Source organism: Nicotiana tabacum, chromosome 11 (assembly GCF_000715075.1).
Source record: "Nicotiana tabacum cultivar K326 chromosome 11, ASM71507v2, whole genome shotgun sequence".
NCBI lineage: Eukaryota > Viridiplantae > Streptophyta > Magnoliopsida > Solanales > Solanaceae > Nicotiana > Nicotiana tabacum.
This window is the reverse complement of record NC_134090.1, coordinates 136,712,011-136,718,257: the sequence shown is the minus strand read 5'-3', so window position 1 is coordinate 136,718,257 and position 6,247 is coordinate 136,712,011.

The following is a 6,247-nucleotide window of genomic DNA, read 5'->3' as shown; positions in this document are numbered from 1 at the left end:
TAAAAGAACCCGACCCTGTGTTCCGAGCGCTTCATGTTCTTATATATATATATATATATATATATATATATATATATATATATATATATATATATATATAGACACACACATACACACACACAGACACTTCACTGTAATACTATAACATATATATAACTTGTTATAGTATATGTTAGTGCGTGTATATATATAACACACACACTTCGTGCTACTTTAACTATATATATAACATGTTATAATGCATGCTACTGTATTCATTATTTGTATGTAACAGAGTTAATGAATTACATTCATTCATCACTAGGTTATAAGTCGATGAATCAATTATAACAGATTAATTGATATAAGTCGAGACGTTTTGTTTTTAATATTCAACGATGCATCTGAGTAGGTTATAAGTCGATGAATCAATTTACACACACACACACACACACACACACACACACACACACACACACACATATATATATATATATATATATATATATATATATATATATATAACACGCTTCGTTGTACTACTTTAACTACATATATAGCATGTTAGAGTATATTTTAGTGTATTCATCCCTTGTATTACAAAAGTGTTAACGGATTATATTTATATTATTTAGATAGTAAATACAAAAGTGATTTTTAATTTTGACCAATGTTGACCTGAAAAGAGACCAACTTTGGTCGCTAATTATCCAGAAATTAAAATTAACGACCAAAGTTGGTTGCTAAATTTAAATCAGATTTATTTATATTTTATATAATATTTAAAATAATAATATAATTGTTAAACGTTAGAACTAGGTCCCAGATTAGCGACCAAAGTTGGTCTTTATCTGCTTCCCCTTTCGTAAGCGACCAACTTTGGTTGCTAATTTTGAATTATATTTATTTATATTTTATAAATTTTTTAAATAATAATATAATTATTAAAATTTTATAACTTGGTCCCACTTTAGCGACCAAAGTTGGTCGCTAATTTCAGTATTTCTTTGACCAAGCAAGTCTGACTAGTCCGGTCAACATTTTGACCATATTGTCGATCAAAAAGCGACCAAAATGTATTTAGAATAATCATTTAATTATTTTCTCCAATTTAGCGACCAGCTTTGGTCGCTTTTCTTGACAGACCAATTTTGGTCGCCAAATTTTTGTCGTTTTTTTCCGGATTTCTAGCAGTGATAAGTGTTGAAATTCAGAAGATTTAACAGCTGCAAATGTGGATAACAAAAGTAGGATGAATCCCCTTCTGGTGAAGCAAAGTTTACACTGATGTCATAGAAACCAGTACCAAGAACATGGTGTTTTTAGTCATGCATCATTTTTAGGTTTCCTTGATCACCCATATTCTCTTTTCTTTAGGCTTTCTTGATAGCTGAATATGACTCTCTCGTTTTCTTCTCGTTTTCTTGATGACTGAATATGATAAAGAGAAGCTATGGGTAATGATTTTTCCTATTGTCATATATGAAATATATATTAGTATACATTTACCCAACTCCCAAGTCCTAAATCTAATACATTAATTGGTAAGTGGTGCGATTATTTTGCAAGATCCGATTAGTTTAGAGGTCTCTTATTGATATTATGCCTTGAAGAGGACATGAGTTTTTGAGTCTTGTGTGTTTACAATTTCACCACCAAGGCATGATGAAAGTGAATCGTATTCCATGAATATGATATCTACCTACTGTTGAGTTTGATAAGCTTGATAACATCAGTCTGCTCAAGCCACGAATTAATCAAGTCTTTCGGAATTTCGTCTCATCAATCACCACTCAAGTCTTGTTAGAACTCTGAACTTTTGGAGGAACACCTTAAACTTCTCATTGAGAATTTTGGTGATGTGCTACTAGGGCCGGCTGGAGCCACTAATGCCAAGACTTTAGGCCCCAAATTTTGTGGGGCCCATTTCCGTATATGCTACTTTTTCCTTTAAATAGTATATTGAATATTATAATGTAAAAGTATAAGAAATGAAAGAGAACTTTTGGAACTGTGATCAATGTTACTGTTGAAAAAAATTAGATAACTAAAATAACTTATTTATTTCCTTACCTTACTTCTAAATATAAATCTTGTTGCGTCATTTACATTTGACATTGGAGTAAATCCTGATTATGCTCTCATTTTTCCTTCTTACAATGGCATATTATTTTTTATTATTTCAAGCATTGCAACAAGGAAATTTAAGCAGTGTATTTTGATATAAAGTTCAAGAATCAAGATTATTATTCTAATTTTCTATTATTTTTTTTCAATCTACAATTCATAATTTTTATACTTTTACTTTATAAGTATATACTGCCTTTTGAATTTTTCTTACCTAATATCAATAATGTCTCAAGAATACTAAATAGACCGGCTGTATTGATAAATTGAAAAGAAATTATTAAAATAATTCGGTTATTTCACTACAAGAAAAAGCCAATTTCAGACCAACAAATCAGTCGAAAGGTCGGAAATTGTGTTTTTCCGACGGATCTTCGACTAAAAAAGGCCGGTCTTAAAACACGTGGTCGCAAAATATTTGCGACCGAATCAATCTAAAATTTCCGACAGATTCAGTCGCAAACTGAAAAGTAAAGGACACATGTGAATTTAAGTGATTGCGACCCAATTGGTCGGTAAATTTGCGATTGATTCGGTCGCTAATCAAAATAAAAAATAAATAAAAATTAAATGTTCTGACCGATTCCGTCGGAAAATTAAATAATAAAATTAATTTTAATTAAATATTTTGACCGAAACAGTCGTACAGATTGAGTATTAATTAATTATTTTTTTTAGAAATTCTCAATTTGCGACCGAATCAGTTGCAAATATGGGTAATTTCTTGTGATTCACGACTGATTCAGACACAAATCTTAAAATTTTTTAGCAGAATTCTGCTGTATTTTTAATTACACCACCTGCCAAATAAAATAGAAGACCAAAAAACTAACAACTAACCAAATACCTAGTATAACATCCAAATGCAATATTTATGTAACGACCCGACCGGTCGTTTTGAGCTTTTGTACATTTCTCGCCAGTTCTCGGGCATTACTTGCCCTGTGTGATGTATTATGACTTATGCAAATCATTGTTTTTGATTTTCAGGGTAATCAGAATGAATTTGGAAGAACAGTTCTTAGTTTGAAGCTTGAAATTTGAAAAGTTTGACCAAGATTTTGACTTGTTGGTACATGATCCCGGATTGGAATTTTTTATGATTTCGTTAGCTCCGTTAGGTGATGTGGGACTTAGGAGCGTGATTGGAATGCATTTTGGAGGTCCGTGGAAGGTTTAGACATGAATTGGCGAAATTGAGATTTTAGCGTTTTCTGGTGGATAGGTAAGATTTTGATATAGGGGTCGGAATGGAATTCCGAAAGTTGTAGTAGTTCCATTATATCATTTGAGATGTGTGTGCAAAATTTCAGGTCATTCAGATATGGTTTGGTTGGGTTTTTGATCAAAAACGGAATTCGGAAGAATTTAGAAAGTTTGGCTTGAATCCGGTGTGTTTTGGTTGATTTGATGTTATTTGAGGTATTTTGAAGATTGGAACAAGTTTGGATAAGATATTGGGATATGTTTGTGCTTTGGGTTGAGGTTCCGGGGGCCTCGGGGTGAATTCGGAAGGATTTGAAATTTGAGTTGTAGCTGAAGCTTTTGGTTCTGTCATAACCGCACCTGCGGTTAGGAGGCCGCAGGTGCGATGATCGCAGATGCGTAAAGAAGCCGCATATGCGGCCAATGTGAATTTCTTCAGGAACTGCAGAAGCGGTGTCATGGGCGCACCTGCGGTAACGCAGGTGCGAATGTTTAACCGCAGATGCAGAGATTTGTCATTTTAATGAAGACCGCAAATGCGGTGGAAAAGTCGCAGAAGCGGGACCGCAAGTACAGAAATACCTGGGTCAGAAAGTATATAGTGTTCCTTCATGAAATTTTGCTAAAGTTCTCCATGTTTGAAGACGGGAAGCAAGCTAGGGCAGTGAATTCAAGGGAGAATTGAAGAGAATCAATTGGGTAAGTTCCCTAAGCCTCATTACTCATGTTTATGATCATTTTTCTATTGTTTAATCATGATATTAGTGGAAATTAATGAAGAAAATTGAGAGATTAGGGCTTGAGATTAAGAGACCATTGAGTGGGGATTTGAGGGGTCATTTGAGGTTCGATTTTGATGTTCTTGATATATATAGACTCGTGAGGATGGAGATTCTATTGATATTTATTTTATCGAGTTCCGAGATGTGGGCCCGAGGGCTGGGTTTGAGCAATTTCGGGATTTTTGATGTAAATTGGATATTTTCGAGTGACCTTGTTCCCTTAGCATATTTTAATAGTTATGTTCTGATTGTGGCTAGATTTGGAGCATTCGGATGTCGATTCGTGAGGGCAAGGGCATTGCAGACTAGAGTTTGGACCGGATCGAGGTAAGTAATGATTGTAAATACTGTCCTGAGGGTTTGAAACCCCGAATTACACATCATTGTGTTACTTTGAGATGACGCACACGCTAGATGACGAGCGTGGAGTTGTGCACCATTGGGGACTATGACTTGGTCTGTCATGTACGACTGTTAAGTCACGTATTTGATTTGAAATCTTATGATATTCCATGTTCTAGAGATTGATATTATATTTTGGGCCATATGCCATGCTTGGGGCCTTGTGCCGACCTGCTGAGACCCTTAGGGGCACTTTCACTATTTTTTCTCACTTTATTTGTTTTGAAAGCATATCCTCAGTCATGTTTTACCTGTTTATTGTTTAAATTTGGTTTTATCACTTTACTTCTTAAAAAATGTGAAAACTGTTTGGGCGGGGTTCCCTGTTTTACTGATGGTCCAAGTGATCGTGAGGTTGATGACTGAGATAGACCGAGGGTTTGATTGTGAGTTAATGACTGAGAGAAGTTGAGGGTTTGGTTGTGAGGATTATATATATATATATATATGGATCGTGCTGCACACCGCAGCGATATGTATATGGATCAAGCTGCACGTCGCAGCGATATGTTGGATCGGGCTACACGCCGCAACAATATAGCGCTTGGGCTATAGGAGCCCCTCTGGAGTCTGCACACCCCCAGTGAGTGCAGTCGACTATATATATGGATCGGGCTGCACGCCGCAACGGTTACTATATGGTACCTATCGAGTGTGAGCGCTGATTGGTAAGAGTTGAGTCCTGAGTGACTGAGAGGCTTGCCCGAGGGGCTATATATATATATATATATACATGTACATGAGTGATGCTTTGCCTGAAAGGCTAGTTTATGAACTTACTATTTTCACTCCTCTTTTGAAACGAGTTTCTATTGAACATGTTGATTTAATTACCGCTTTCACTCATTTTTAGTAATTTTGAACAAACATTTTAAATAATACCGTTGGAAAGCATTTTCAAATGTTTCTTACCAAAAGATGGATTTTTAAATGAGACGATTGACTCGTATTTCGATTTGGAAGCCTGTTGTGCTTATTGAGTTTATCATAAATGTGGATTCATCGTTTCCTACTGCTCAGTCTTTATTTACTCTTATTACTTACTGGGTTGGAGTACTCACATTACTCCCTGCACCTCATGTGCAGATTCAGGTATTTCGGAATTCGGTAACGGGTGTTGATTGCTCAGACGCGGAGTCATCAGAGTTAGCAAGGTGGCTGCACGACGTTTGCAACACTGTTTCCTTCCTCTCATTTTCATCATTGTATTTAGTACATTTTAGACTCTTGTTGTATTCAGACCTTGGTAGATGCTTATGACTAGTGACACCCCGATGTCGGGCTGTATTTACTTCCGCACTTGTTTTATTTCGCTAAATCTGTACTTGTTGGGGATTTATCCTTATAAATGACTTAAACAGACTTATTAAACTGTGAAAACAGAATTTGGGAATTGTGTCGGCTGACCTTGTCTTCACGAGAGGCGCTATCACGGCCGGGTCCGGTTTAGGGTCGTGACAAGTTGTTATCAGATCCTAGGTTACATAGGTCTCACAGTCAAGAGCAGGTTTTGTAGAGTCTCGCGGATTAGTATGGAGACGTCTGTATTTATCCTTGGGAGGCTAAAAAACCTTTAGGAAAAACTTCACATTCTTGAATTCTTATCGTGCTTCCTTGATTCAGCTTGAAAAGTAGCTCTTTGAATTCCTTCCACGCATTCATATGTGCGCATGAGCACTCAGTATGAGATGTGCATCGATGGCTTGTGATTCCCTGATCGAGGGGCGATATGCAATCTCTTTGTGTTGATG